Raw genomic sequence first — 20857 nt, forward strand, 5'->3', positions numbered from 1 at the left:
GAAGTGAATAAAAAGCCTCAAACAGCCAATTCATTGGAATATTGCATCTGTGTTCAATGCACATGTGCACACATAGATAAAAGAAAGACTGCTGAACTAGATATGGGGAAAGACATTGTTGTTGTTTCACCCAATGGTGACTCCACCAGGCTCTAAGGGATAGTCAATGCAATGGTCACACAAATGTCTCTGGTTAAATTAAAGGGGGTCACAAAACCAAACTAAAGTCACAAATCTCAGAAAGAAACAGTGTGGGAGAAGAGGATGTTTATAAGACTGGGTAGGAGATAAGAGAAGATGGGAGAAGGAACCCAGATGCATTATATGCATGTACGTAATAGCCAAAGAACTGATATACTTAAAACAAAAATAGGAAAAAACAAAAGAAAGAAGAAAGAGGAGACAGAGATGAAAATCCTTGCACTGTTCTTTGTGCAAGTTAATGCCAAGTAGGCCTGGGTTACTGTCTTCTTAGTCAGAGAGATGGTAATGTTTTAGAAGATTAAAAAAATAAAATCTAAAAATGAACAAAAACAAAAGCAATGTCTATTACCAATGCTTGCAGACACCATGTTTTGTTCATTGGGTGCTTACTGTATCTGATTCAGACAGCTGAGCCATAATATCTATCCACTTTCCTAGAAAGTGCACACAATGATGCTCATACTGCATCTAGATGATCCATGTAGTAGATTAGGTGTGGGTCAAATTTGCAAATGAACAAACTTGTTTCACTTTGCATTTTCATACAGGTGAGACTCCATTTCAGGTCAATTTTCTACAGAGCAAAGGTCTTTCATATTGATTCCATTAAAGGTAAATGATTGTTATTATTATTTTAATCTTGTCTTTTCCCACTGCCAAGAATTCTCTCAAGCAGTTATAAATTTCACTGGAGTCACAGGAAAACCAAAGTAATTAGAAATTCATACTTCTCAAGAAACACAAACCATCACTCCTAGGAATCAATAGAGGTCCTAGTCATGTCTTAGTCTAAAATTCGCTCAAAATCCATTAAGTGTAGAGATTGAAGGCATCTTTGGACTCTAAAATGCTCCATTCCTAATAAAGAAATCTGACATCAACTGTGGGCTCTGTGGGAAAGCACTTGATCTGAAAGTGTGGAATTACTGAGAGATCATGTTCAGGCAGCCTAATGAGCTCCCCTTTAATTCACAACAGCTATTTTGGTTTTATAATTCTGCAGAGCTTATTAAATTTACCAAATGGGAGACAAACTAAAAGCAAAACAATGTAGTTACAGGATTTTTTTAAAGAAATAAAATAATGGATTGTCTATTTTCATCATTTTTCTATATGTTTCCGTAACAAGCCTGTATGCTCTGTTTAATCCTGAAGAGAGTCCATTAATGGGGAACTAGTTGGTCTCTTGGAACTACTAAAAATGAAAAGTTCAAGGACTTTACTAGAACTACTTGAGTCCAGTCTTGTTAATGTTAATAGTTTTTAGCATTTTATATTAATATTTTTACTGTATTTTATATATTTACTTTGTGGGCACGTGTGGGATTTGGAGTGTGAAGTCACATGTGAGGTTAGAGAATAAGTTGCAGGAGGTGGTTCTTTCTTCCATCATGTGGACAGGCCCTTGCCATTTTATTTTTATTGAATGCAGAAAACAGTTTCAGTGTCTGATTTTTTTCTGAGTCAAATTTGCAATTATTTCATACCCTGGCTAAAATCAATGTTTAGAATATTAAACCAGTAACAAAGTGTAAATAATAAGAAGAATTCAAAGAATTTTACTCAGCTTCCCAGGTGTGTATTTATATTCCAATGTGAAATGAGCCATCAGTCTCTGGAAAGACAGTTAGATAATCAGGGGTGGAGGCATGGAGTTTTAATATGTACACCTCCATCCAAAAGATGAGGATGGAAATCTGAGATCTTCTTGCTTTCACTTTCACTCTGGAGAAATAATGCCTATGTCTTCCTCCAATATATGAACAGAGAAAAGCCATTTTCCTCTGTTCACTCAAATAAGAGATTTTTTTCCAACCTGGTTTATTATTGTGTTACCTTAGGTTAAGTACCATAGAAAAGTAGTGAAGAGTCGTTATCATGGAGTACTAGTGTATTTCTTGATCCAGGTCCCTCCTATGCATTCTGAGGGTAAAACTAATAATGACAACTACAGAAAACTCAAAAGTTCACTTTTCTTCATCACCAATATGTGTCAGCTTCTTAAACAGTGTAAACTGATAATATCATCTTTCTGCTCTTGTTCTTTTATTTGGAAGCCTAACCCAAGGGGACAGTTCTCTTCCTAAGACTCTCTTCATCAGGAACTGCACTGGCATATGCTCCTGCTCTCTCCTCTTTTGATATACATGTGTGTGTAATAGTAAATGTATATATATATACAAATATATATTTTACTCAAAGTTATATATATATATATATGTATACTCTCAAAGTGTGTATAAAACATTGGTTTGCTATATGCTTAGTAAACTCACTCATTCCAAACTAAAAGTATAGCTATAGCTATGATGGCTCATTCTCCAGCCTGCAAAAAGAAGGGAACAATCAGACATGGATGTTTACTCATTCTTCACTAAAAATATCCACTTAATATAGAGATGTGTCCGGGTGGGGGTGTCACATACCTTCAAACCCAGCATTCAGGAGACAGAGGCCAAGGCCAGCCTGATCTACAAAGCTTCACAGAGAAACCCTGTCTCAAAAAAAGAAAAAAATAGATAGAGATGTGGAATCTTTAGATGACAAATGGAATATTTCGCTATGTTCACTAGAGATTTTGTTAATATTCTAGAAAAATGCAGTAATATTCAAAGACTCAATTGGATTGAAGTAAATTATTTTGGGGAGGAAATAACAAATCAGCAGCTTAATAAAACATCATAGACAGCAAAGATATTTTTCTTTACTTTTTATGTAGCCTTCCAAAGTTTATTTATGGAGTTGTATCTAAATGTGAGTATGTTTTTATCTTATTTTTTTACAATTTATTTGTTTGTTCATTTATTTATTTATTTTTACATTTTTTACTTTTAAATTTTAATTAGAAACAGTGTTGCATCACATGTCAATAACAAGTCCCACTCCCTTTCTCTCCCCTCCTTCCACATCCTCCCAGAAACCCACCTAGTGGGCCCTAATTTCCCCACAGAGGGAGAGGCCCTCCATCAAGGGTATCCATAGTCTGGCATTTCATCCAGGGCAGGGCCTAGATCATAACTCAAGAGTCTAGGGTGACAGCACATCTCTCATTGATGAGCACCCAAAGTTAATTTGTATGCCAGGGATAAAGACTGATCTACTACCCAAGGCCCTATAGATTGCCTAGGACTCCTCACTGACACCCACATTCAGGGGGGTCTTGATCAGTCCCATGCTGGATTCCCAGCCATCATCCTGGGGGTCAGGATCTCTCCCTTGTTCAGGTCAGCTCTTTCTGGAGGTTAAACTAGCCCAGTCTTAATACCTTTGCTCATCAGTCCTCCCTCTCTGACACTGGGATCCTTGAGTTAAATTCAGGGCTTATCTGTGGCTGTCTGCCTCTGCTTCCATCAGTCATTGGTTGAAAGTTCTGTTTCCCAGAATCTCTGGCAGTGGGATTGTTGGCTGGCACTCCCGTGATCCATGTCTAAAATCCATATATGAGAGAGTACATAACATATTTCTCTTTTTGTGAGATGGTTTGTTCTAGTGCCGTCCATTTGCCTGCAAATTTCAAGATTTTGTTGTTTTTTCTGCTGCATAGTACTCCATTGTCCAAATGGACCACATTTTCTATATCCACTCCTCAGTTGAAGGGCATATAGGTTTTTTCCAGGTTCTGTCCATTACAAATAATCCTGCTATGAACATAGTGGAATAGACATCCTAGTTGCATGAATGTGCATCTTTTGGATATATGCCTAAGAGAAGAATTGCTGGGTCTTCTGGTAGGCTAATTTCCTGTGTAATCTCCATACTCATTTCCAAAGTGGTTGTATGAGTTGGCACTCCCACCATCAGTGGAGGAGTGTTCCCCTTTCTCCACATCCTCTCTAGCATAAACTGTCATTGGTGTTTTTTTATTTTAGCCATTCTGACAGGAGTAAGATGGTATCTCAGAGTTGTTTTGATTTGCATTTCCCTGATGGTTAGGGATGTTGAGCACTTTCTTAAGTGACTCTCAGCCATTTTCGACTCCTCTGTTGAGAATTCTCTAATAAGTTCTGTAGCCCACTTTTTAATTGGATCCTTTGGTGTTTTGGAGACTTGCTTTTTGAGTTTTTTGTAAATTTTAGAGATCAGCCCTCTGTCAGATGTGGGGTTACTGAATATCTTTTCCCATTCTGTGGGCTTGAAGTCAGGAATGGTGATGCTTCCAGATGTTGCTTTATTGAATAAGTTTGTTTTGGATATCCTTGGTATTGTGCTCTTCCATACTAAATTGATTATTGTTCTTTCAAGGTCTGTGAAGAATTGTGTTATTATTTAAATGGGGATTGCATTGAATCTGTACATTGCTTTTGGCAGGATTGCCATTTTTACTACATTGATCCTGCCCATCTGAGGGCATGGGAGATGTTTTATTTTCTGGTGTCTTTCTTAATTTCTTTCTTTAAAGATTCAAAGTTCTTACAATACAGGTCTTTCACTTGTTTGGTTAGTGTTATCCCAAGTTATATTATGATGTTTGTGGCTATTGTAAAGGGTGATGTTTCTCTGATTTCTTTCTCAGCCCTCTTATCATCTGTATATAGCAGGGCTACTGATTTTCTTGAGTTGAACTGCCACATTGTTGAAAGTATTACCAGATGTAGGAGTTCCCTGGTAGAGTTTTTTGTGTCGCTTATGTAAACTATTGTATCACCTTCAAATAGTGAAAGTCTTACCTCTCCCTTTCCAATTAGTATCCCCTTTATCTGCTTTTGTTGCCATATGGCTCTAGCTAGAACATCAAGTACAGTATTGAAAAGGTATGGAGAGTGCGGAAGGCCTTGTATTGTTCCTGATTTTAGCAGAATTGCCTTGAGTTTTTGTCCATTTAGTTTGATGTTGGCTGTTGGTTTGCTGTATAAAGCTTTTATTATGTTTAGGTTTGTTCCTGTTATCCCACATTAATCCAAGACCTTTATCATGAAGGGGTGTTGGATTTTGTCAAAGGCTTTTTCTGCATCTAGTGAGATGATGATGTGATTTTGTTTCTCAGCTTGTTTTTATGGTGGATTACATTGATGGATTTTCATATGTTGAACCATCCCTGCATCCCTGGGATGAAACCTACTTGATTGTGGTGAATGATTGTTTTGAAGTGTTCTTGGATTCGGTTTGCCAGTATTTTATTGAGTCTTTTTGTATCAATGTTCATGAGGGATATTTGTCTGAAGTTCTCTTTCTTAGTTGTGTCTTTGTGTGGCTTGTGGTTCAAGATTATTGAAGCCTCATAGAAAGAGTTTGGCAAAGACCCTTTGCTTCTATTGAGTGGAATACTTTGAGAAGAACTGGTATAAACTGTTCTTTGAATTTCTGGTAGAATTGTGCACTGAGGACATCTGGCCCTGGACTTTTTTTGGAATGGAGACTGTGGATGACAGCTTCTATTTCCATAAAGGTTATAGGTGTATTTAAATTGCTTATCTGTTCTTGGTTTAATTTTGGCAAGTGATAGCTCTCCAGAAAATTGTCAATTTCCTTTAAATTTTCGAATGATTCTCTGAATTTCCTCAGTGTCCATTGTTATGTCCCCTTTTTCATTACTGATTTTGTTAATTTGTATGTTCACACTCTGCTGTTTGGTAAGTTTGGACAAAGGTTTGTCTCTCTTGTTGATTTTCTCAAAGAACCAACTCTTCATTGCATTGATCCTTTGTATTGTTTTCCTGGTTGCTACTTTAGTGATTTCAGCTCCCAGTTTGATTATTTCCTGGCATCTGTTCCTCCTGGGTGGGTTTGCTTCTTTGTGTTCTAGAGCTTTCAGCTGTGCTGTTAATTCTTTAATGTAACTATTCTCCAGTTTCTTCTTGTGGGCACTTAGTGCTATGAACTTCCCTTGTAGCACTGCTTTCAAAGTGTCCCAAAGGTTTGGATTTGTTATATCTTCATTGTCATTGAATTCTCGGAAGTCGTTACTTTCTTTTTTTATTTCTTCTTTGACCCAGGTATGGTACAATTGTGCATTATTCAAGTTACATGAGTTTGTAGGGTTTCTGAAATTTGAGTTATAGTTGAATTCTAATTTTAACACATGGTGATCTGATAAGATGCATGAAGTTATTCCAATTTTTTGTACCTATTGAGGTTTGATATGTTGCCAAGTATGTGGTCGATTTTTAAATATCATTAAAATATCCATTTTTCTTCACTGATTTATTATGTGTGGTTGTTTGGCATGCAAAGACCAGAAGAGGACATCAGATCCCTTGAAACTGGAATAATAGAGAGTTGCCAGCTGTCATGGGGGTGATGGCAATAGGACTTGGTTCCTCTAGAAGAGCAGCCAGTGCTCTTTTTTTGTTTGTTTGTTTTTGTTTTTGTTTTTTGAGACAGGGTTTCTCTGTATTGTTTTGGAGCCTGTCCTGGACCTCGCTCTGTATACCAGGCTGGCCTCAAACTCACAGAGATCCACCTGTCTCTGCCTCCTGAGTGCTGGGATTAAAGGCATGTGCCACCAACACTCGGCTCAGCCAGCACTCTTAACTGCTCACCTGTCTCTCCAGCCACTATAAATATGGTTTTAGACTCCATTTTGTTCCACTGTTATATTTTTATACTACATACGAATATATGGTAGAATTCTGCTTCCCCTTAGCTATCCTTGTCTCTGCTGCTTTTGTGGAAATGTAGAATCTCCTGTCAAGTCACATAGACACACAAAGCATACTGAACTTTCTTTGAATACAATGTCAATTTGGAGAGAACACTTTTATAAATTATGAGTAAAATTTTAAAAGTTTAATAATCTCTACCTTTATGGCATTTCTTTTTCACTTTTCATTTTTCTTTATTGCCTGGAAATGTTTATATGTAAAGTGAAATATTTTGTAAGCATGGAAAAGTACAACAGAATGTAGAAATCTTCAAGCACTTAGGAAACCTGTTCCTCGTCATAAGGCAAATTTATACATTTATCATCATTGCTCAGTTAATAATATTTGAATTTAATTATGTTGTAAATATTTAAGGTATAAAACATCATGTTTTGACATACAAATGCATCGTGAAATAATTACTGCATTTCAATAAATGAACATATGTCACCTTCTATAGTGATGTTTTGTGTACATAGCAAGAGTATCTAAAAATACTACACAAATTTCTGTATGTAAAGAAGCCTTACTAATTACCATCTCCACTGTGTACAAATGTTCCTATTGCTAATTCTACCTAGCAACAGATATGTACACTTTGATCTATTTGTCCCAATTCCCTCCTCCCCATCACCTCTCCATTTGTTCAATATTGTAATGCCTTATTTATCCTTTTCTATTTTTGTGTGTGTGCATACCTATGTGTGGATATGCATGTGTGGTTTGTGAGCAGATAGGGGTGTGTAGATGCCTGAGGATGATGCTGGGAATCAATTTCAATCAAATCCAGAGTTCACCACTATGGCTTGCCTCACCAGCCAGCTTGCTCTAGAATGACATTGTTGTGGAATAATTTTTAAGACACTGTGAAGGTGTTTCACTCTGGTTGGTTTAAATAAAAGCTGAGTGGCCAATAGATGGATAGGATTCCAGGCACAAAGGACCCTGGGAAGAAGGGCAGAGATGCCAGGAGTCACCAAGGAAGCAGCATGGACAGTACAGACTGAAGGTAATTGGGCCACTTAAAAGAATGTAAGTTTAAAGATATGGGTTAACTTAAGAGCTAGTTGGGAACAAGCCTAATCTATTGGCTGACCTTTCATAATTAGAAATAAATCTCTTGTCCTTATTGAGGAGCTTGTGGTTCTGACGAAAAAGTCTGACTACATGATGGAGCAATCATTTCACCACCTCTTCTTTCCTAAGCTGAATTACACTCAAGATGACATGCCCACCTGTCACTTATGTAGTTCTAGGGGTCCAAGCTACAGCACTTTAATTACTGAAACATCTCCCCACCCAAGATATCTGAATGCCTTTAAAAGTGTTTTTAAATTCTATTTTTAATGGCATTTTAAGCCATTTTTACAAACTTTATTTTTGGACAATTTTAGTCTTACAGCAAAAAAGACATCAATTTCATCTTCTAAACTTTTGTTACCAGGACATAAAGAGATGATATATTTTTCATGTTGATAGTGCATACATAATCTGATACTCTTACCAAATCTAAAATTTTGTGTGGATTCTTTTGGATTTTTCCTCATGTACAATCAAGACACCTATAAATAATATCAGTTTTGTGTTATCTTTTAGAATTTCCAATATGTAAAAATGATTACACATAATTTCAGCACTCTAAAAGCTGAGGAAGGAGAATCCTGAGTCTCAGGCTGTACCCTGATCCATAAAAATATAAAAATAAAAATGTGTGCTCATGCATGTTTGCATATGTGTGGATATGCATGTGTAGATTTGTGTCCACATGGGTATATGCAGAGGTCTGAAATAGATACTGGGAATCAACCTCAGTCAAACCCTTTTGATCTTGTGTGATTTTATAACATCACATTTTTCTCTAGCTACAAATTATTTTCCATAAAGCAAAATTCTTAGTAGTTAAAATAATACCACAGCCATAAGGAGCCCTAAAGTGTTCAGGGCTTAACATCTAGATCTATATTATTTGAGAAAGTCATCGGGGTGATGAGGAAACCTGCTCAGAAAGGACAGCAGGTGACAACCAGAGACATGAAGAAGCCAGCCTTACAGGATAAGAAAGTAGTTATTGGTGTCATAGAGTTCATGAATTTCCATTATTAGTGCAGCCAAAGCTACAGTTCAGCAGCTGGGCAGATGCTCAGTCAGCAAAGTGTTTCTTACCCAAGGATGAGGGCTTGAGTTTGACTCCTAGTATCCAGTTTAAAGAAATAAGATGTGATGGTTCTGGCTTGCTATGCCAGTATTAAGCAAGGAGAGACATGAGGACCCCTGGAGATCTCTGACCAGCCATGATAGCCCATTGGTAAACTCCAGGTCATTGAGAGACCCACGCTCAAGGGACAGTCAGTGACACCCAATACTTCTATGTGTAATACAGGTGCATTCACACACACACACACACACACACACACACACACTTCAAGCTTTGTTTATGTAACTTATCTTCTGAAGAGGCAGAATTAGTCACCACACAGCTAGGCTTCCATCTTTCCAAGGTTACCTTAGGTGACACTGCTCCTTTTTGCTTCTCTACAATCATTAGATTTTAAATGGCATGAGCAATCTACATTAATTTTTCTGCACAGTACCCATAATTTCCCAGTGTTTGGAATTTATTGACATGGAAAGTGATTCCAAAATCAGTTGAGCTATTCCAAAGAGTGAGCTGCCGAGGCTGTAGTGCAGCGATCCGAGTCTAAGAACCTATGGGACCTCAGAAATCATTCTATTGACAAAGTCAGGGGTATACACCCAAAGGGTCTGTTTCCAGTCACTTAACTGTTTTTTAAAGGCCAATGGGGGGATAGCAAACTTACCTTTATGCAAAGACTTTATTCAAATTGTTTCAAACCTTTCAGTAATATAAAAGAGGAAACAGCCTCCCTGTTTCAAGGGCAGAAGAGATCAGTTGCTGTGGAAAATGTCCTAAAATCAGAGGGGAGGGGTGGAATTCTGCACGAATTAGTACATGGCATTCTGTTTCTATGCAGAAGACTTTAGAAAGCATCTGACGGCTTCTCCCTCTCTGATAGCTTACTGTTCAGATACTTTTTCATGTGCTGTGTCCATTTATTACCACTCAGCAAGCCCTGACAGTTCAAACAGCTGTGGATGTTCCCGAGATTCTTTCCCATTACCGAGTGGCGCTCACACACAGACATGATCTCTAGTGCCCATGGGAGTGGGCCCTACAGAGCTGGGAGTAAGGGGGCAAAGGCATTGTGGGAGTGTTAGAGTAGTGATATTAGCAAAATATTTGCGCTATATCATAGGCCAGGAAGGAATGGAAAGGCCAGAACATCAGATGTACAGAAAGAGACAGCCGGTGGTACAGAGGCAGAGAGCAACATGGCGGCTGCAGTGGAGAGGCTAGGGGGATGTGTTCTAAAGTTGGCAGGACCTGGGTTTGAGTCTTTGATTCCCCTCTGTCTTAACATAGGAAAAGCAGTACCAAAAGTGTTATGGTCTGCATATGAAACATTCTCCCATGATCCTATGTGTTGAAGACTTGGTCTCCCGCTCGCAGTATTCACTTGGGAGATTCTGAAGACCTTGGGAGACAGGTCCAGGCTGGAGTAAGTGGGTCATGGAGCACATGCCTTTGAAAGTCAGACCCTTCTCCAGTTCCTTCTCCTTTCTCTCTGCTTTCCATCCACCATGAGGTGAGAAAAGCTGCTAGGACAGGATCCTGATCTCATTATGCCTTACCACCAGGCAGGAATCAACAGAGTCAGGAGCCCTGAACTAAGACGTCTGAAAATGGTAGCCAAAGCCACACTCTTTTCCTTGCTTTTGTTCCCTTGGGTTACTGGTTGTAACTACATGAAAATGACACCCATGAGGACATGGCTCATAGGCAGCCCTGACAATGAACCATCAAAATGCTTGGCATAAGGTCTGACCTGTGGTAAAGGCTTCCGCTACCATTCAGAAACCCAGAAGTATCTTGACGGAGATGACAGCTTGGAGTAGGACCTAAGTTCCCATGATAGGCAGACAGGTCTTCATCATAGTGATATGTGGGAAAGGTTAAAGTAAGGCCACCAGATGTCCAGATATAATGAAAGGAGAGAGATGGAGGATGGAGGAAATGAACTTTCTGATAGTGTGAGGTGTGGGTGTGTGGGAATGAGCCTGTCTGTGCGCAATATTTTTCCTCTGCCAACTGTAAGATCCCCCATGATAGAAGCCCTGCAATCCTGCCTCCTTAACATTCATTCACTGGATGAACGAATGAGTTCTTACAAACAGATAAGAGCCCAAGTCAGGAGGCTCAGACGCTGCCCCTTTCCCCATAGCTAGCCGCAGCCCTGGGATTCATACCGAGGACTTTTCTGGATGCAGGAACACGTCATGTCACACTACAGGCTTAAACAACATTTTCAACTCACGCATTAAATTATCTCTGACAAAGAGAAATGATTAGAGACATGGTGGTGGCTGGAGGGCAGCTCAGAGAGGACTAAGGCCAATAAAGAAAATAATAACACCAACAATTCTGGTTTATCCAAAAAAATAAAGTTCCACTAGATCCCAGTAGGTGGCAGCACCCGGCACCATTTTAAGTCCATTGCAAACAGGCTCAACCACCTCCGCTGAGAGTCTATATGGGCCAGGTGCTAGGATAGGACTGGATTTTATTCAAGCCTCGCAGTCACTTAACACTGGGAATATGAGCATCCTAATTTAAAGGATCTAACCTAAAGCTGCCAAATCTCATTGTCAACAGCTTGCTTGGGAAGACCTTTTCTGAGCAGAAGAATAGTACAACCTTGTGACTGAAGACTTCTCTGGATGAGACCTGGCTTCCTACAAGTGTCACTTAAAGGGCTCTTTTTGATAGATGAGAAGGTGGGGCATATGGTGGCCCCTGGGCCCAAATCGCCTGCTGTCTGCCTTGCTTCCTGACTTCCACCTTCAGCGGGACAGGCCCAGTCCTGGGCACACTGATGAAAGACAAGGCTCAGTAGGCTCCCGGTCTGCAACTGTTGTCTAACAGAAAATGTTTACTGAAGGGCCGGAGTTGTGGTTCAGTCACAGAGTTCTCATTCTGTGGGAAACAGGAGTTCAATCTGCAGGATGGCCAAAAAGGAAAATATTAAGCACCTACTCATGCCAGGGTTTACACTCCAAACACCAGCTTCCAGCCCCCACAAGCTTCACACCCAAACATGCTATCCTATTTTCTAGGATACTCAAGGTTCCCAGATGACTTCCGGAAGCCCAAGTGCTCAGGCCTGGTCTGGGAGCTGCTCTTTCCAGGCCACCAGGTCTGTCATGAGAATGAGTCAGTGTTTCTCTGCCATGGACCATGGCTTCAGTGCGTGATCTCACCACAAAGCACGGGAAAGGCAGAACTTAATCCTGTAGAAATGGCAGTCTGAATTAATTTTTTAAATTAGAAACAAGCTTGCTTCACAGGTCCATCCCAGCTCCCTCTACTTCCTCTCCTCCACCACCCCCTTCAAATGTTTAGAATTCTTAATGTCCATGTAGACAGACATTGAGTATAGGAATCTGGAGACAGGAATCATGTCTTAACATCACACCAGTTTCTGGAGGATCTCTTTATCTAGCATTGCCCTGTCATTTGCTGGTGACATGGGCCATCCAGCTCCATGGTCATTTATCACACAGGGTTCTGGTGACTGAACCCCAGCTGCCTTGAATTGCATAAAAAACAGAACATTGATAAATATGAGAGTTATAGCCACTAATGTTTATTAACCAATTTACACTTACAACTCAGCAAGGCAGATAAAACAATGAGGAAATTGATTTCTCCAGTGTCATAAAGACAAAAACTGGTAGAAATAATACAAAGTTCTGTGACAACTGGATTTGAACTTCCCAAATCATCTCAAAGGAAAATATACATTGTGCTTCTGTGCCCACTCTTCATCAAAGTTGACACAGTAGGAGGCTCATTCCATGGCAAGGACTATGGTTCATCTGTGGGAATTTTCTGCGTTAGTTCTGTTTTTTATCTTCACGACCATAAGCCTGAGAGAATGACATGGGGGCATTTATTTTAAGCACAGTTTGAGAGGTTTCACTCCACCATCATAGGAAGAATGTGGTAGACCACCTCACCTCAGGGTAGACAGGAAATACACCAGTATAGAATAAGGAGAGGTCAGGGCAATATAGAGCCCCCATGCCTCCAATTAAACCCCACCTCCCACACTCCAGCACCTCCCAATGACCTATTTAAATTCTGAATCAATCAATGGGTTAAACTATTAACTAGGTCAGACCCCTCCTGACTCAGTTAATTTTCCAGACTACCCACATTAATGATTTACTGGCATCCTAGATGTCCTGCAGTCCCACCAAATGGACAAACAAGATTAAGCATCACAGATGGAAACTCTCTTCTACACATTCTCCATCTGTGTACTGGCTGATATATAAGTGCTCAATAGATATCAGTTCCCAGGAGAGAAGGAATGAACTCATTATTGGGATAGAAAGATTGAGTCTTCATTCTTAAAAATGTCTGGTCCTCAGACTCCATGCCCCTTCTCTCCCCAGTGTGATTACCTCTAAGCTTCTTCCCTGCTCTATCGTCTGGAGGGAGATGTGGCAACGCACATCCAAAGCTAAGGCCATGGTGTGCAAAATAAGATGGGAGGAGAAACACAAGTGACTCAGTAGAGCCAGCAGCCTTTGCCAAAGGCTGGTGTGGTGATCCCAGAAAGCAACAGGTGCCTAGGAGAATGAATGCAATAGTGTCACCTGACAAAAGCCTGATGCATTAGCATTCCATGACACAAGCTTACAGAAAACTCCGTTAATATAATAAAATTATTAGTGGTGTAATAGTGGCCATGTACAATGTAAGGATCACCAACTGCTTTTTTATTGAATTTGAGGCATGCTTCATAGCAGTGAACACATACCTGGTACGGTAACCCTTGTTAAAACCAATGACTGGGGAAGGCACAGGCCCTGGAGAAAAATGTGCTACTGGTGTTTTTGCTAAATGAATATGTAGTTATTGTGCCTCAAAAATGTATATTATAGACTAGTGCCACTCTCAGCTTGAGTCAGGGAACTTTCTTTTTGCAGCAGGTGATGTTTAATGAAGAAATTTACACCTGGTCAAAGTGTTGAGAATAAGTCACTGTAGAATGTGCTTGTCTAAGTTTCATCACTTCCTCCAAAGCCCAGGAAACATCATAGCAGAGGAAGTAGAGAGATCCTAAGAGTTAGAGGATGGATAGAATCTCCATGAAACACTGCCTTCTGGATATGAGGCTGTAACAATCATGAATACACAGCCGAGGTAACTTCCTGCAGAGGCCTGCTCACTCGTGAGCACACACACACGTGCATGCACACACACGAGGAGAGAAGGGAATCTAGTTGGAAAAGAGTCAGTAGGAAGTATGGAAATGTGTAAGGGATGGAAATGAACAGGTGAATATGCCTATGGTATAATCTACATGTGTATGTAATTGTTGAATTGTGTGACTACAAAGAAAGAGAATTGATACTGCTGACAGGAACCATGGAAGCAAAGAAACTACAGAATTGGCACATGTGCAACTGCTGTGCTTAGAATTATGGATGCTCACCATTGGTTGCTTTATCTCTCTCATTGTGTGTGTTGAGAGAAAGAGGAGAGGGGGAGAGGGAGAGAGGGGAAAGGGGGAGGGAGGGAGGGATGGAGAGAGGAGAAATAGAGAGAGAAGAGAGAGTGAGACAGAGAGAGACAGACAGAGAGAGAGAGAGAGAGAGAGAGAGAGAGAGCCTGGTTTTGAAACCTCAAAGCCCACCCCCAATAATGCACCTCCTCCAACAAACCCACATGTACATCAACAAGACCGTGCCTCCTAACTACTTACTCCTTCCCAAACAGTTCTACTGACTGAGAAACAATTTCTTTGTTGACATTAACATTTTGAGTTTTCCACACAGAACAAGGAATTCCCTAACAGCAATATTCAAAAACTTCAGAAAGAAAATGGGGCCCCACTTCATCAACTCCACCTGATCCGACTTGATGAATCTGAACTGACAATTACCACCCTGAAACTGGTTTGGAACTACATCGTTCTACACAACAACAGACTAATTAAAAGACATGGTGCACCTTCTACACTCTGTCCAAGGCCTCAGACAAGAGCTTCAATCAACATAAGAACTTCAGTCAAGAACTTCAATCAAACATCTCCTGCCAAACAGAGAATGGGTACAAATGTTGTAGCCAGTCTCTTCGAGACTTTCACTACACTAACATTTTCTTCCTTCAGGATGCCATGAGATTTTCATCATGCCATTTCAGCAGAAAGCAATTCTGAGAATACTATGCCCACTTTCCTTATTATTGCTATTACAGGATAATTTATACCTGCTAGGGTTATTTTTCAATTATTTAGGGTTAAGATTGGAAGGAGGTATACAGACTTTGGCATCTCTTTCAGATAATCTTAGGGTTTAGATGGCATAGATATGCTTAGGACAGGGTAAGGTATACTGTAATTCAATGGGAATGAAGACACAACATACTCAAACTTATGGAACACATTGAAAGCAGTGCTTCGAGGGAAGTTCATAGCACTAAGTGCACACATGAAGAAACTAGAGAATAGTTACATTAGAGAATTAACAACACACCTTAAAGCTCTAGAACGCAAAGAAGCAAACTCACGCAAGAGAAGTAGATGCCAGGAAATAATCAAACTGAGGGCTGAAATCAAAAAAGTAGAAACGAGGAAAACAATACAAAGAATCAATGCAATGGAGAGTTGGTTCTTTGAGAAAATCAACAAGATAAGAAACCTTTGTGCAGAGTTACCAAACGGCAGAGTGTGAACATGCAAATTAACAAAATCAGAAACGAAAAGGGGAACATAACAACAGAAACTGAGGAAATTCATAGAATCATCAGGTCATACTTTGAAAACCTGTACTCCACAAAATTTGAAAATTTAAAGGAAATGGACAATTTTCTGGATAACTATCACTTGCCAAAATTAAACCAAGAACAGATAAGCAATTTAAATAGACCTATAATCCCTATGGAAATAGAAGCAGTCATCAAAAGTCTCCCAATCAAAAAAGACCAGGTCCAGATGGCCTCAGTGCAGAATTCTACCAGAAATTCAAAGAACAGCTTATACCAATTCTTCTCAAAGTATTCCACACAATAGAAGCAGAAGGGTCTTTGCCAAACTCTTTCTATGAGGCTTCAATAACCTTGATCCTCAAGCCACACAAAGACACAACTAAGAAAGAGAACTTCAAACCAATATCCCTAATGAACATTGATGCAAAAATACTCAATAAATTACTGGCAAATTGGATCCAAGAGCACATCAATACAATCATTCACCACGATCAAGTAGGTTTCATCCCAGGGATGGTTCAACATATGAAAATCCCTCAATGTAATCCACCATGTAAACAAGCTGAGAAACAAAAATCACATGATCATCTCACTAGATGCTGAAAAAGCCTTTGACAGAATCCAACCCCCCTTCATGATAAAGGTCTTGGAGAGATCCAGGATAACAGGAACATACCTAAACATAATAAAAGATATATATAGCAAACTAACAGCCAACATCAAACTAAATGGACAGAAACTCAATGCAATTCCGTTAAAATCAGGAACAACAAAAGGCTGTCCATTCTCTCCATATCGCCTCAATATTGTACTTGAAGTTCTAGCTAGAGCAATACAACAACAAAAGGAGATCAAGGGGATACCAATTAGAAAGGAAGAGGTCAAACTTTCACTATTTGCAGATGATCTGATAGTTTACATAAGGGACCCCAAAAAACTCTACCAGGGAACTCCTACTGCTGATAAATGTTGCTTATTTTCTAAGTGTTCATGTGTCATACTGTGTAAACAATCAAATGTGTTAAAGGTGTGCATGAAGGCAGACATATGCATATGCACACAAATATGCTCAGTATGAAAAGCCAAAGGAACTGTTCCAAGAATCGTAGTTGATGTGCCTATGGTACATATCAGGAAAATGAAAAGCCTTTTTACCTCTGTGTGGGGAATCTTGGAGTTGTCCTGGTCTAGCTGCCTTGAGAGACATGTGTCATAAGGTTATTTTTTCATGTACTTTGTGGCTCCTGGTGCACTGTGGACTAGTTCCTGAGGAACTGAGATACTCCCTCAGGTAGTGAAGCATTCAGGCCTCCTGTGTATCTCTTTGTTCCCTAGAGGTCAGTGACACATAGAAGCTTGATGGAACAATTAGTCTTAGACGTTGATCTTCTGTACTCCTTATATCTTGCAAAGGCCATGAATCCTGGAAGATACAATTGTATTCTTCCTGGCAATCATCATCGTATTCTGTTTCTGGTAAGAGTGTAAAAAGTCTCATTGCTTGCAGTAAACTTGTCTCAGCCTCAGTCCCTCTCCAACCCTGCCTGGTTTTTACTCGAAGGACATATACTCAGGAGACCCTGGTTTGACACACCTTGGCATACCTTGGCACACTGATTTGTATTTCCTAACACAATTTTAGATGCTACTTTATAAAACATATATGTGCCCAAGTTCTGGTCAGAGACATTGCTAGATACATCACTAAACATGAATCATAACAGTCATAAGCATGCTTTTGGCTAATAAATATATGCATAATATTAAATGCTCCCAATAACAGTGGTCCAGGTGTGTTTCATTCTAGAACTGGCTATTATTTGTATATGTACTCAACCATGTATGTTCAATTACATTAAGAACTGGCTACAATGAACGGAATACGGTGAGATTAAATTTTAATGCTTATTTAGAAAAATAGATTTTTAATTTCTACATGTCCATAATGTATATTAATTTTGGAACAAGAGAACAAATGAGAGATAGACACAAAGCTCTCTTAGAAATATGATACTAAGTGAAAGATAAATTCAATGGAGAAACTATAGTGAAACCTATGTGTTCTGTGCTACACAGTTTTGCAACAAAAGCCACTAGGGATGACAATTGATTAATCTTTGATTAATTAAATATTTGGATATGTTACACATTTATTAAAGCATAAAATTTTTATTGCTGCATTAATACAACTTATGCATAATATTAAGTTTCATGTACCAAAAATGCTTGCTCAAATTTAAGATTTCCCATATTGAGTGAAAAGTATCTGTAGTATAATTTTCCTACAACCATTAATTTTCCCTCCATTATTAGTTGGTAGTATCTCACAGTATTTACATAGTTTGCATAAATACATACTTTATATATTTACATATGATTTATATAAATAACCATATATACACTATATAATTTATGTATTTTTCTGCTCAATTTTTAAATAAAAATGATTTGTAGACTACTACTAAATTTTAAATTTAAACACCACAGAAAACATGTTTCAGTCCAGTAAATGATTTCCTAAAGTAATTTTACCTTGATACGGTTGCTGCATATATCCCTGTGTGGTGTAAATAAGGTAATTCCTGAGGAAGATTCATTGAGAGTTCTGTAAAGGACAATACACAACAAAATGGGTAAAGTGAATTCACTCTAAAATGTGGCAAAAGTTTAGCTGTTTGAATAGTATATAGTTTTTATGCACTTCTAAGGATTTTTAAAAGAAATAAAACAATCTAATTTTACATACCAATCCCAGTTCACTCTTCTTCCAATCCTCCCACTCCCCCAACATCCACCCTCCACCATCCACTCCTCAGAGGTGAGGCCTCCCATATGCAATCATCAAAGTCTGTCAAATCATTTGGGGCAGAACCACGGCCATCCACCCTGTATGTATGCTGTGGAAAGTATCCCTCCATAGGGAATGAGCTCCAAAAGAAAGTTCATGACCTAGGGATAATTACTCGTTCCACTGCTCCATAAACTGCTCAAGTCCCCCAAGCTGTCAACCACATTGAGGGAACTTCTAAGGGTACTAAAGGACCATCTTGATACCTCATTCTGCCTCTGTCAATCAGTGAGATCGTCAATAAAGACTCACCTATACTTTCATAACAAATAGTATCAGGGAGTACTTGGAAGATTTTGAGAATACTTTGTGTTCAAATTTGTCTATCCTGGAGCTGGGAAGGTGACTCAGTGTGTAAAATGCTTGCTGCGCAGGATTGGAGACTTGAGATCAGATATCTGAAAATATGTAAAATCTAGGTATGGTGGAAATCCAGAAGCAGGGATAGGGCTTTGACATGTCTAGATCCCCCAACCCTCTGGGCAAAATAATCTAGAGTTCTGGTGAGCAGATGTGTCTCAAAAACTAAGGTGGAGAGCAATGGGGGAATATGCTCGAAGTTGTCCTGTGGCCTCCATCTGTCGATACACACACACACACACACACACACACACACACACACACACTCACACCCCTGAGGGAGGTGAAGATTCTTAAAAGAATCACAGATACAAACAACCAAGAGTAGCAGCAGCTGTTTCTCTATGTCAGCAAATAAACTAAATGAAGTGTCATCAACAGACCCTAAGTTAGGGACTCTGACAACTATCTCACTGACATTCCATGACTTCTTTGCCAGCCAATCCTGTCTCACAAGGACAAAAATGACTTATGAAAAGAAGGAGTAAGGAGGAGGCTCCTGTCCCCTGGGCCATAAATATTTTCATTTGTCAATTTCCAGTTCTGAGTACTAAAGGAACTTTAAAAATTTTGGTGACACAAATGGTGTCACATTCCTGTCTGCTACAGAGACTCTTCCTGGTGGCTCAATGTATTGTTAAATTTCTCAACTGTAGACTTTTTCAGTTCCTACAATTAAACACAACATGAACTACATTTTTCAAGACTTCTTTGAACCCCATATATTCAAATAATTTAATTTAATTTTAATTATCCTGGAGCTTTTCTATATCATATTTATAAAAATTGTCACAAACCTCAATATTTTGATCTTTAAATACCTTATTCCTGCTTATCTTCCTGTTTCTCCTTCACAGATTATCCTTTCCCTGTAATTCTATGCTCATGTTTATCCTGGGCTCACTTGTAAATTTCATTCTTCTTCTCCTCTTTTACGACCACCAGATTCACTCTCCTTTCTGTTATTAAAGTATCTGCTTACATAGGGATAAATGAGGAAGGGGACATCATATTTAATAAAAATCATTTTAAATCTTAGTTGGCCACTGACTATTCCATAAAACACAGTTTGCTACCTTTGAGCTCTAGGTTCTCCATAAGAAGAACCATTTGCTGGAGATGTTAGTGTTTCATATCTTAGTTGCCAAGATTCCTTAAAAGACAAAACCCCAATACCTCTGCTTTTGTCTCTCTATCAACTAAAAATGAATACATAACTAAGAGAAATTGAAAAATATAATAGAAACAGGAAGAAAAGTAAAACACACAGCAAAGACCAACAAGTCATAGAGGAAAGTGAATAGACAAAGGGGAAAACATCCTATAACTGGACACTAGAGAGAGGCATTAACTCTAAGAGAAACCAAACTGACTAACACACACATGGAATGAGAAGCTTATAACATCATCTAAACAGATACCATGATGAGTACAACATGGCTACATGAACTTGTGCTTTAATTCTAGTAAAATAAATCACCTTCAAGACTTGGCTCAGCTCGCTTATATGATGTGAGGAGCCGCCCTCGCTATCGCTATTGCCGTTAGAAGATGGCGCTGACATCTGCTGTCAGTTGGAGTTAACCGTTAGAAGATGGCGCTGACATCTGCTGTCAGTTGGAGTTAACCGTTTAAGCTGTGCCTCTCCCGTGGCGTCATCTGGGGTGATGTGCAAACCACCAATCCCGGCTCTACACGTCTCACTCGGAGCTCCTAGGCTTATATAAGGGGCTGGGTTTCTTAGCTTGGGGTCTCCCTCTAAGAAGCTGATCATCTATCTCTCAAGATGCATTAAAGCTTTACTGCAGAAGGATCCGAGTGTTCTGCGTCGTTCTTGCTGGCGAGACGGTAGCGCGGGACATCTGGTGCCGAAACCCGGGAACTCTTCAACATCGCCGGCGCCGCGGGAGACCCCTCGGAAGACGGGGCGGATTCAGAACTGCAGGGACGTAAGTTCAGAGAGGTATGCTTTATCCTGAACACCCCCTTTCTCGACTTTGGCCTTAG

General features: G+C 39.4%; 1 long non-coding RNA gene across 2 annotated transcripts; it reads right to left on the reverse strand.

The window, feature by feature from the left end:
* Positions 1 to 12492: 12492 nt before the first annotated feature.
* Positions 12493 to 20406, reverse strand: LOC121138655. Of its 2 annotated transcripts, none has more exons than XR_005875554.1 (3): positions 20331 to 20406; positions 18175 to 18247; positions 12493 to 12791 (listed from the first exon to the last, which is right to left on the reverse strand). It is a non-coding gene; the product is annotated as an uncharacterized LOC121138655 (long non-coding RNA). The 2 variants fall into 2 exon arrangements; XR_005875553.1 differs by lacking the exon at positions 20331 to 20406 and adding an exon at positions 19648 to 19815.
* Positions 20407 to 20857: the final 451 nt, after the last annotated feature.

Source organism: Mesocricetus auratus, unplaced genomic scaffold, assembly GCF_017639785.1.
Source record: "Mesocricetus auratus isolate SY011 unplaced genomic scaffold, BCM_Maur_2.0 contig_10589_pilon_obj, whole genome shotgun sequence".
NCBI classification, from domain to species: domain Eukaryota; kingdom Metazoa; phylum Chordata; class Mammalia; order Rodentia; family Cricetidae; genus Mesocricetus; species Mesocricetus auratus.